Source organism: Sciurus carolinensis, chromosome 4 (assembly GCF_902686445.1).
Source record: "Sciurus carolinensis chromosome 4, mSciCar1.2, whole genome shotgun sequence".
NCBI lineage: Eukaryota > Metazoa > Chordata > Mammalia > Rodentia > Sciuridae > Sciurus > Sciurus carolinensis.
In genome coordinates, this window is record NC_062216.1 from 70,258,819 (window position 1) to 70,271,767 (window position 12,949).

Here is a 12,949-nt window from a genome sequence, read left to right on the forward strand (position 1 = left end):
ATGCAACTTTGCTGACATCTTGATTCTACTCCAGTGAGACCTATGTTGGATTTCTAAACTACAAAACTGTAGGATAAGTCTGTTATTTTAAGTCACTAAATATGGAGTAATTTGTTACCGCTGCAATAGGAAACAAATACAGTGGAGGGGGGAACCCTCAAAACTTTGATCTAAACCTCATATCATCTACCAAAATCATCTTAAAATAGACCTAAATATAAAACCTAGCACAATAAAACTTCCAAAAGAAAATCTATGATCAAACATTCATGATTTTGGTTAGAAGATTATTTCTTAGGTACAACATCAAAACCACAATCCATAAAAGAAAAAAAAAAAACTTTTAAATAGGACCTCATTAAAATTAAAAACCTCTGGTCTTCAAAAGACAAAGAGAAATCATTCAGCCTTTGGTTTTTTGGGAATGGCTTATTTCACTTAGCATAATACTCTACTTCATGTAAAACCAGAGAAACAATAGTTGTACCCCATTTGTGTAAAATGAATCAAAATTTTAAAAAAGACAATGAGAAGGAAATAAAAAACCAAGGCCCACACCAGGGAGAAAACATTTGTAATACGTATATGTGAGAAAGGACTAGTGTTCATAATATATAGAGAACAGTTTAAGCTCAGTATGAAGAACAATTCAATTGAATGAAAGATTTGAATAAACCCTTCAGAAAAGAAACTACTGAACACTTTCACTTCTAGGTCTTTACCCTAGAGAAATGAAATATATATTTCATATAAAAACTGTAAACATGTACATGAAAACAGACAAGTGGTCAAAAAACACATGAAAAAAATGCTTTATCATCAGTATTCATCTTGTAAAGGTAAATTAAATGCACAATGAGATACACTTTATACCCACGAGAATGGACAAAATGCAGAAAGTATGACAATACCAAGCAGAGATAAGTATACATGCAAGTGTGTAAAAGCACAGAATGTGGGCTGTAGCATGTATCATGTGACCATGAAGGAAAAGTAAAAAGACAAAACAAACAAGCAAAAAAACTAAACAAGAACCTGGTGTCATCAAGTTACTAAAATTTCCAGCCTTTGCTAGGCACAGTGGTGCACACCTGTAATCCCAGTGGCTCAGAAGTCTGAGGCAGGAGAATTTCAAGTTCAAAGACAGCTTCAGCAACTAAGCAAGGCCCAATGAGACTTAGCTAAGACCCTGCCTCAAAATTAAAAAACAAACAAACAAACAAACAATAAAAATAAAAAGGGGGGCTGGGGCTGGGGCTCAGTGGTAGAGTGCTTGCCTAGCACATGTGAGACCCTGTGTTCGATTCTCAGCACCACATAAGAAAATAAATAATATAAAGGTATTGTGTCCATCTATATAAAAAATTTAAATAAATAAAAAGTAATGGGGATGTGCCTCAGTGGTTAAGCAACCTTAGGTTCAATCCCTGGTTCAAAAAAAATCCAATCATGAACTCTCCCACCTCTAGACCCTTTCTTTTTCTTTTTCTTTTTTAGTACTGAGGATTAAACCCAGGAGTACTCTACCACTGAACTACACCCCCAGTCCTTTCCATTTTTTATTTTGAGACGGTGTCTTGCTAAGTTGCTGAGGTTAGCCTTAAACTTGAGATTCTCCTGCCTCAGCCTCCTGAGTCTCTGGTACTAAAGTATGTGCCACCATGCCTGGCTTAGACTCGTAAGTGAAATAAGTAGTATTGTTTAAGCAATTTTAAGTTGAATGTTTTATTGTTCAACCAAATGCATTCTTTATTGTTTGTTCATTTGTTTCTTTTTTAAGTACTGATGCTTTACCACTGAGTTACATCTACTCAACCCTTTTTATTTTTTATTTTAAGACAGGGTCTTACTAAATTGCTAAGGGTCTTACTAAATTGCTCTGGTTGGCCTCAAACTTGGGATCCTCCTGCCTCAACCTCTTGAGTTACTGGAATTATGGGCATGTACCACTGTGCCCAGTCAACCAAAATTTGCCTAACACAAGTTCCTGGGTCATTCTAATCTAGTTTTGAGACAAGAACTACATATTTTAACTCTGTTTATTATCAGAGTGATAGGCAGCCATCCAATGAGCCATGCCTTTTACCTCTTTTTGTTATTATGATGGTAGGTGGCCAGCCAGCTTTATACCATGGCTAGCCTCCCCAGGACTAGAGTTTGTGATAGTAGAATAGGATGAAAGTGGTGATGTATGACTTCCAAGGTTTCATGGAGGGTGTTGAAACTTCTACCTTGCTCTTGTAGGTTGCTTCTCAGGAGGAAGCCAACTGCCATGTTATGGGGACAATGAGCAGACTGTGCAGATGCCCATGTGGAGGGGCACTAAGGCCTCCCACCAGTAGCCAGCACCAACTTGTCAGCCAGGTGACAGATCTCCAGGTCCAAGCCAGGATACCTGACTACGAGCTAGACCACTTGACCAAGCCATTCTTCCTGACCCACAGCTATTAGAGATAATAAACATTTATTTTTAAGTCACTGAGTTTTGGCTTTATTTGTTATTCAAAATAGAAAATTAATACAGGTAGTAGTTCTTTAGTGTTAGAACACAAATTTTACTCGTTTAGTTCTTGATTACAACTGCTTTCCTTCTGAATAATCAATACACTTCTTGAGGCATCCTAAATTCATTCTTGAGTTACCCAAATAGGATTTTTACTCTTTGTGAGCTGGGGCCATAGACCCAGATATTCCAAGTTGTCCTTAATCTAAAAACAATTATACTCCTTCTTCATCTCCTCCTCCTACTCCTTCTTCATCCTTTATTTTGTACTTACTCACAAAGTCTCAAGAATTTTCAAAAGTAGGTCCTCACTATATTACAAAACTCACAGTAGGGATTAGTAAACTCTGGCCTGCCAGCCATATCCAACCCCCTAATTTTGTAAATAAAGTTTTATTGGAATATAGTCATGTCTGTTTGTTTACAACTTGTTTATGTCTGCTTTTACTTTATAATGGCATGGTTGAATGACAGTAATGGAAACCACTGTACTCATAAAACTTAAGTATTTACTATTTGGCCCTTTATAGAAATAGTTTGTAATCCCAAACTTAGGGCTCCTAATGTCCATATTGTGCACCCCCTACCCAGGGCTTCTACCCAGGGCTGTGAAGCCCTGGATAACTCCATTTGGCAGCATTCACCTTCAGAATCTAGGGAGTCTGTTATTTCAAGTTCTTTTCTCCTGTCCTATGATAACCATCAATACATCACAGCACAACCCACTTCATGTTTTTTTTTTTTTTTCTGATTTGTTCATACTGGAGTTTTAAATTCACATCTAAAATTGTGGGATGGGGAACACACTTTTTTATTTTTCTTTCCTTTCATCTTTCCCTTCCTCCTTTATTTTTCTCTTCAGAAAAAGAAGTTAGGTGAAATGACAAAAACATTTAAATTCATTACTTGTGAGTTGAAAACCTGTGCAAAGAGATGGGAATGTTTTGATTCTGGAAGCAGATACACATACACACTCGTGTTTACTACACAAGACCAGAGTTAGGCAAGTTTGGTATGGAGATGTCATCCCTTGACACATAATCACAGAGCACTTCTCAACTCTGACCCTTCAAAAAGGAAGAGGAACAAGGGTAATTCCAGCTATTACAGGCTCCTGGGCAACAAATGAAACACTCTGCTGCAAATTGTATATAATCAGTGAGGAAGAAATTTATTTCTCTGTGGTTAAGAATGGGACTTTTCCTTCCTCTTGTCTAGGAGGAAAAGAACTGGTTTAGATCAATCTGGGGGAGTTTCATTTGGCCGAAATGACCAGAAGTCTCTCTGGATCCTAAGAGAGCCCTTGTCCTATAATCAGGACGTGTGTAATGGAAATTCTATGTCTTTTTTCTTATACTAAAATCTCCAGGCTCCTTACCACACAACTTCTGACTTAAGATCATGCACATCAACTACAAGATGGTAGAAGTTTTCAGATGGTTGGAGATGATGAATACAGAATACAAGCTCCTGTTCATTACATTTACACAACTCTGTCCACATAGTCTCTGCTCTCTGGGAATTCTTAATTTTTTAGGGAAGATTCATTATTTATAGAAAAAAATCAGAATTAGGAGGGTCTGGACCCCAAAGAGGTGCAGAGTGGGAGGGATCACTGGATATTGCATCTATTTTTTCTGTGCCAAAGCAAGTTAGACAAGTTCCCTCTAGGTTACACTTTTGGAAATGACCCTCCTAAGAGTGATTGGTGGTATCCTACTGGGTGGTGACAGTAGTAGTTGGAAATTGGAGTGCTCCTCCTAGCCCAGTTTCTATGCCATATGCTTTTCAACACATTTTCTTAGTTCCAGACTGTGTGGGATACTAAAAGTAGACAGGTAGACCCACTTTAACTGGGGACACAGTCTTCTGAAATGCAGACAAGAATTACACACAAAAAACAATTAGAAAGACAGAAGAAAACAGATTTCTAAACTGTTAGAACAGAGAATAGGGAATTCCTAAGTGGAGGAAGAGAGATATCATCTGGAGGTTAGAGAGATGGAGTTGAGGTGGGTAGAGGAGGGGCAGGGTTAGTGCAGCAATCTCCTCTCCACCCAAGACTGGAAGCCATTTATTCCATTGGTTCATTAGTTTTCCATTGCTGTGATGGAGAAAATCAACTCTACCTCAGGAAATCAACTTAAAGGAGGAAAGGTTTATTTTGGCTTACAGTGTCAGAGGTTTCAGCGTGTGGTCTGCTGGCTCCCTTGCTTTTAAGCCTGTGGCGAAGCAGAACATCATGGAAGGGAGCACATGGTGGAGAAAAACTGTTCAGTTCATTGCAGGAGAGAGAAGTGACATAGGGAGAAAGACAGAGACAGAGAGAAAGGGATTGGGGACAAGATTGCCTTCCAGGGCATGCCCCCCAGACATCTGCTTCCTCCAACTAAGCTCCACCTAAGTGTACACCACCTCCCAATTGAACTCTGAACTATGGATCCATCAGTAGATGATTCCACTGATGAGGTTAGAGTCCTAATGATCCAATCACCCTCCAAAGGCTCATTTATGTTTTTACTTCCCTGTTTATATCTACTCTTTACTTCTTTTATGTCTAAATGGTATTTACCTTAAATTGTCTCTGTTTGCAGATGACCCATCTTATACAGGAAACCCTAAAGATTCTATCAAAAAGTTGTTAGAAGAATGAATTCAGTAAAGTTGTAGGATATAAAATCAATAATAAAAATCAGTAGCATTTCTATACACTCATAATGAACTATCCAATAAAAGTAATCAAGAAAATAACCATACTTATAATACCATCAATAAATTAAATATTTAGGGGTAAATTTAACCAAAAAATTGAAAGATCTGAACACTAAAAACTATAAAACATTGATAAAGAACCTGAAGAAGACACAAATAAATGGAAAGATATCCCATGTTTATGAATTTTAAGAATATTGTTAAAATGTTCATACTACTCAGAGTGACCTACAAATTCAATGATTTCAATACAATACCTATTGAATTCCAATGGTATTTTCTACAGATAAAAAAGAATTCAAAAATTCATATGGAACTGCAGAAACCCTGAAGAGCCAAAACCACTTTGAGCAAAAATTCAAAGCCGGAGGTATCATAATGCTTGATCTCAAAATCTACTATAAAGTCATAGCAATCAAAACAGCATGGCATGTACTGGCACACACACAAATAGACATTTAAACCAATGGAACAGAATAGCCCAGAAATAAATCAACATGTCTATTATGAACTGATCTTCAACAGAGGTGCCATGAACACACAACAGATAAAGGGCAGTCTTTTCAATAAGTGGTGCTGGGAAAACTGGATATCAATATGTGAAAGAATGAAATTGGACCTTATCCCACCTAATATTCAAAGATCAACCCAAAATGGATTAGAAACTTAAATAAGTGTAAGACCTGAAAGTAAAACTAATAGAAGGAAGCAAGGAAAAAGCTTTTCTATTTTGGTGGTGGTGGGTGGGGAGTTTCTTGAAATTGGTCCAGGCCAAGATTTATTTGGCTATGATCTCTGAAGCAAAGGTGACAAAAGCAAAAATAGACAAATGTGATTATATCAAATTATAAAGCTTATGTACAACAAAGGAAACAATATACTGAGTGAAGATGCAACCTAAAGAATAGGAAGATATTTCGGAACCATCTATCTGATGAGGGGCTAATAACCCCAAAACATAAAAAACTCAACTCAGTAGCAGGAAAACAAATAATCTGATTTAAAAAGTGGGCCAAGTAACTGAATAGACATTTTTCAAAAGAAGACATACAAATGGTCAAGAAGCATATTTTAAAATACTCAACATCATTAATCACTAGGGAAATGCAAATTAAAACCACAATGAGATGTCACCTTACATCTTTTAAAATGGCTATTATCAAAAAGACAAATGATAACAAGTGCTGTTGTAGATGTGGAGAAAAGACAATCCTTGCACTTAGTTGGTGGGAATGTAAATTATTACAGCCACATGGAAAATAGGATGGAGTTTCCTAAAAATACAGAACTATCACATGACAAACAATTCTGTTTCTGGGTATATATCCAAAAAATATCAGAATGGTGAAGAGATAACTACACTCTCATGCAGCATTTTTCACAATAGCCGAGATATGAAATCAACCTAAGTGTCCATCAATGGATACATGCATATAAAGAAATCATACACACCCCTCCCCCCCCACACACACTATAGTGTATAAATGACTATGGTATACTAGGCAGCCTAAGAAAGAAGTCATTCCTGTATTTTGCTTATGAGCCTGGAAGGCATTATAAAAGTGAAATAAACCAGAAGGACAAATAGTGCAACATCTCATTTATATATGTAATCTAAAAAAAATGTTGAACTCATAGAAATGGCAAAATGGAGGTTTTCAGGGCCTAGAGGAGAAGAAAGGATCAGGGAGATGTTGAAGAAAGGAGACAAAATTTAAGTTAGACAGAAGGAATAAGTTCAGGAGATCTACCGTGCAACATGATTAGAGGTAATAAAAATGCATTTTTGGTCTTGGAGGGTAGACCAGTAGTAGAGCTCATATCTAGCATGCATGAGGCCCTAGATTTGAGCCCGGCACAGTTAAAAAGAAAAAAAGAAAGCATCATATACCTGAAATTTGCTTAGAGAGTAGGTTTTAAATGTTCTTATCACAAAAAGACAATAAATATGTGAAGTAATAGATAAGTTAATTAGCTTGATTTAGGCTTTCCACAATGTTTGCATATATCAAACCATCAGGTTGTACACCATAAATGTGTAAAATTTTTTTCAATTAAAAACAATTTCTAAAAGTTTTTCATCCTTCATGTTCCCCCTATTAATCTATTTTTTTCTTCTTTGTTCCCCCTTATGCCTTTTCTCACCCTTGTTTCCATCTACTAGTTGTCCTTTCTTTTAGAATGATACTCTATCACCCTGATTTAATGATCTATTTTCCTCTCATTCATTAATAATAAGCAAAGCATTTTTATCCCACTTCTGTGCTGGCAGTGTTATAAGTGTTTTTGTTTTTGTTTTACACATACTCATTCGTTTAATCCTTGAAACAACACTGTGAGACAGTTGATTCTCATTATTTCCATTTGGAGAAAACCCGAGTACAGACAGGTTAAGTAACATGCCCAGGGCCCTACAGCTAAGAAATAGTACAGTCGAGGCTCAATTATAGGCAGTCAGGAGCCAGAATCTATGCTACTAACCACGAATGTTCAGTGACCTCTCAAGAAACACATAATAGTTCAACTGCTTTAAATGTGACATTATGCCCTATTTTGCTCAACTGGTAGTTTAATGTAATCTCTAGGACAGGGGAAAAACCCTGGGAGTTTTAGGCAGAGTCAAATTCTTAGGAGAGCCTCTTCTGGTCTTTAGTCCACTTAGAATTGATATGTACACTCTCCAATCCTGCTGCAAGAAGAATTCTCTGCCTTATGTGGATGCAGGAGTCCTGTTTAAGATTTAGAGGCTGGAGCTCTGGGGCCTGGTTCAAGTCTCTGAGAGGTAGCATGCTATCACTCCTTCTGAGGTCTTTAATTCTCTCTGAATCAGAAAGCACTGGTTCTTCAAAATCTGGCAAAATCTCCCTCTGTGCTGTCATCTGCTCTCTCAGCTTCAGTTCCTACAGCCCCATGTCATCCCTTTTCTCCTCTCTCCCAGTATAATTTCAGTGTTTAGCTCAGAATTCATAAAACAGAAGTCAGGAAAGGAGGCTGTCTACAGGTGACTTGGTTTTAGTCAAGCTTCCAGCACTGATTAGGTTAGAGAACACATATATCTGGCCATGTTCTTGGAATGTGGGAGGGAAAATGCAAGGAGAAAAAGATACAGATTTTTATCTCAATAAGTTATCCCACTATAAATTCCACTGTTGTGGATGGGTGGGAGGCAGATGGCACTGTAACCTATTCTGACCCAGAAAGTAAATGGCACTGTAACTTATTCTGGTCTAGGTCCCCAAGCCTCTGAGACTGTTAGCTTGCCTCCATGTCCAATTCTTTGACCCCATAGTCATTCCCGTTCTTGTCACTTAGGGTGATCTGTTTGAAGTACGATTTCAATAATATGAATTCCCTGTTCAGAAATATTCAGAAGGATGTTATTTGTGCTTTAATCAAATTGTGGTGATGGTTATGTAAGTTTATGAATATATTAAAAACCATTGAATGTTATTCTTTAAAAGTGTAAGTTTTATGGTATGAATTATAGTTCAACCTGAAAAAAGAGAAAAGATATTATCATATTATCATCCCTCCTCCTTGGAGTTAAATTCTGGATCTTCAAGCTTTTCCACAGTATGGTCTTTCATTATCTCTGCAGCCTCTCCCACTACTCAGTTCCCCACCCTTCCCACTTCTAGATATGTCATCCTATAACTGAAATCTTTTTCTCCTTCCATTCATCTGTTGAGACAGTTCAAACTCCCTGCTCTGTGAAAACTCTAGTCTTTATCAACTTCTTCAGACTCTAAACCCTCTTTGCATTTATAATATTCTTATTCTGGCATAACTTTAGTAGACATGGTCCCTTGAATGAAAGGACCCCATTTTGGGGGAGGGGTGCTGAGATTGAACTCATGGACACTTGGCCACTGAAACACATCCCCAGTCCTATTTTGTATTTCATTTAGAGACAGGGTCTCACTAAGTTGCTTAGCACCTCGCTTTTGTTCAGGTTGGCTTTGAACTCAAGATCCTCCTGGCTCAGCCTCCCGAGCCTCTGGGATTTTAGGCATGCACCACCATGCCTGACTGAAAGGACCCTTCTTAATCTTTGTAACTCAGCATCCTGAACGGTGCCTGGCACTGAATAGACACTTAAATAAGAGAAAGAGTAAGAGAATAAATTACAATTTTACTAACCTCTAAATGAGTCATATGTGTTTGTCTTGCTTTTTTCAACTAGATTGTAATGCCTGAAGGAAGGGTCTAGGTCTTCAACTGAGAATCAGCACAAGTTCAGAACAGGACACAGAGCTGATCCTTCAGCTGCTTAATTGCCTAATGGCTTGGCAGAGAAAGTTGCCCCTTGTACACTTGGTTGGTGATGGGCTGGAAAGGGAGGATGCCTAAGAGACGGGAGAGTCCCCAGGACGCCCAGCTGAATGGTGGTTTCTCCACCCTTAACCACAGTGGTTCAGTGTCCACCACTTTTGGCATTCACAACAACATTTGGAAAGAGATATAGTAATTTCCCCCTTGGGGCTTATTTTTAAAGTCAGTGGCTGAGAGTGCTTGCCGGAAGTGGGGTCAGACAGAGCTGAGTTCTGGGTTGCCTGGTGGGTGAGATGAATGCTACCCAAGATGAGATACAGGGATTGGTCCTTAATTTTGGACCTCTACTTCCTTTGGAGAAGAAGCCAGGGTGAAGGGAAGGGATGGCTTACTCAAAAACAGAGCACAGCTTCCATGGAGCTAGAACAGCTTTGTGTACCTAGTGCTCTGCTGGACACAGGGATTAAAGTGTGACTATGGTAACTTCTGCCCTTCAAAAGTTTACAGACAAATGGGGATGGGGGAGTGGGGAGATAGACAAGTAAAACAGGTGAATATATTAGTGTGGTAAGGACAAGAATGATGGTGGGTGGGTAGGGAGCACAGGAAAAAGCCCTTGAAGACGTGGCACCAAGTTGAGACCTGGTTATGAATTGAAGGTAGCAGATAAAATGAGGGAAGCACTGCAGGGTAGATAGTGCAGCACTCAAGAGATGAGGAAAGAGGCCACGGTCACAGGTTTGTAGCTAGGTCATTGGTTAAAGCAAGGATCACAAAATAATGAACTTTGGATTGAATCTAGCCAACCAACTGCTTTTGTAATTAAAGTTTTATTTGAACACAGTTCCACCTATCCATTTTCAACATTGACTACAGCTGTTTCTGCACTAAGCTGCAGAATTGGGCAATAGTGATGAGAACATTTGTCCCACGAAGCCTAAAATATTTACTATGTTGATGCACAGAATATAGTTTGGGGAGAGGTTGGAGAATGGCAAGAAATGAGGCCAGAGAAGTAATCAGGAGACAGACTTGAAAAGACTTTGTAAAGAGTTCACTTTGTTTTAGAAGCAATAAAGGAACAGTTGACATGTTTAAAGCAGAAACACAACATGATGATATTTAAATTTTAGGTAATTAAGGTGAGATTAAGAAAGGAGAAGAGGTAAAATGAGTTGAAAAGACCGATTGGGAGGAAGGTACATAAATGACAAATTAGGGCCTTGATTAGGAAGCAGTGGTGGAAGGGAGGGAAATGGACAGATGTAAAAGATACTGAGGAGGATATGGTCAATGTTCAGGTAAGGGAGTATGTGAGAGGGATGCCCATGAGACCAGATTTTCATCTGAATTTTTCTAAGATGAAGAAGCAACAGTAGAGACCTACTAGTCCTTCCATACTAACTTCTTCTATTTCCTTGAGTGCACCAAAGTCTTGTCTCATATTTGTCTTTTTTAGAGTCTACTTACAATCAGTACTACCACTTTGGTGGAATATAGAAATCTTGTCACTATATAGGACTCCCTCTGTGTTCTAGTTGTTTTATGCGTTCCATCTACATACATTGCAATCCTCTTTAGATAATGCTGTAATTTTTGCTTTCCACCCTAGAACATACTTTGAAGACCACAAGAGGAAAACAGACTACTGTATTAACCCAGAAATTTACCATCTCTATGACTCTTCCTTCATTTCTCATTGTTCCAAGTTTCCGCCTAGAAGTCATGTTTCTTTTGCTTAAAGAACCTTCTTTACCAATACTTTTTTTTTTTTTTTTTTTTTCAGGGAAGGGGAGTTACCAGTCAGGGACACTTTACCACTGAGTACATCTCCAGTCTTTTTATTTATTTTTAAATTTTCAGACAGGGTCATGCTAACTTGTTTAGGGCATCACCAAGTTGCTGAGGCTAGCTTTGAATTTGTGATCCTCTTGTCTCAGACCCCAGAATCACTGGGATTATAGGCATGTGCCCTCACATCGATTTTACCAATACATTTCAAACAGGTCAGCCAGCAACAAATTCTTTCAGTTTTCCTTCTTTGGAGGATGACTTTATCTTCATTCCTGAAGGATATTTCCACTGAGTATATTATTCTGGTTGACAGTCTTTTAGCACTTTAAAAATGTTGTTTTTTCTCTCTGGCTTCTGTAGTTTCTCATGAGAAACCTGCAGTCATTCAAATTGGTGTCCTCCAGGAGTAGTTCATTGGTTTTCTCTTGCTGTGCTCAATACTTTTTCTTTGCCTTTAGTTTTCAATAATTTGATATGATGTTTATAGGTGTAACCGTCACTGAGTTTTTCCTGTTTAGGATCTGCTAAACTTAACTCTATAATTTATATTATTCACTAAATTTGGGAAGTTTTCAACTAATATTTCTTTAAAAAATTTTAGTACCACATGTTTTCTGTCATTCTTTAGGTTTCTAGTGATGTAAATTTAGACTTTTTGGCATTTTTCCCATAGAACCCTGAGGCTTAAATCATTTTTTTTCCAATCTTTTTTCTCTCTGTTGTTCAACATGAAAAATTTCTATAGATCCATCTTCAGGTTCATTGACCATTAACCCTTTTGTCCTCTTAATTCTGCTATGGAGTAAGTTTTTTTTAAATTTTTTTTTTTATTTTAGGGATTCTGTTTTTTAGCTCTAATACTCCCATTAGGTCTTTCTTTATATTTATTTTCATTTATTTTGTTTATTTTGTTCATTTGTACTTAAATAATTTTGTAGTATCTGTTTTAAAGTCTTGATTGTAAAATCCCAACATCTTTGTTGTCTGAGAATTGGCATCTGTTGGGTTTGTTTTCTGTTTGTTTGAGATTTTTCTGGTTCTTTGAATGCATTATGGTTTAGATATGCGGTGTGCCCCACAAGCTCATATGTGAGAAAATGCAAGAGGGTTTAGAGGTGAAAGATTGGGTTATGAGAGCTTTAACCCAATCAGTGAATTAATCCTCTGCTAGGGATTGACTGAGTGGTAACTGAAAGCAGATAGGGTGTGGCTGGAGGAGGTGGATACCTGGGGGAATGCCTTTGGGGTATATATTTTGTCCTTGTTGAGCAGAGCTTTCTCACTCTCTTTGCTTCCTGATGTGATGTCTTGAGCCACTTCCTCTACCACACCTTCCACCATGATGTTCTACCTCACCGTGGTCCCTGAGGAATGGAGTTGGTCATCTGTGGACTGAGACCTCTGAAACTGTGAGCCCACAAATAAACTTTTCCTCCACTAATTGTTCTTGTCAGGTCTTTTAGTCACAGCAGTGAAAAAGCTGACTAAAACAGCATTAGATTGTATCCAGGACACTTTACTATCATGTTATCAGACTGTAGTAATTTTGTTTCAGTCCTATGGAGAATATTGACCTTTTTATCCTACTAGTAATCAGCTTAGTTTGTGTCAGGACTCAACATGCAGATCAACCTTTTGGGGCTTATGGTTTCAATGTTAGTTCCATTT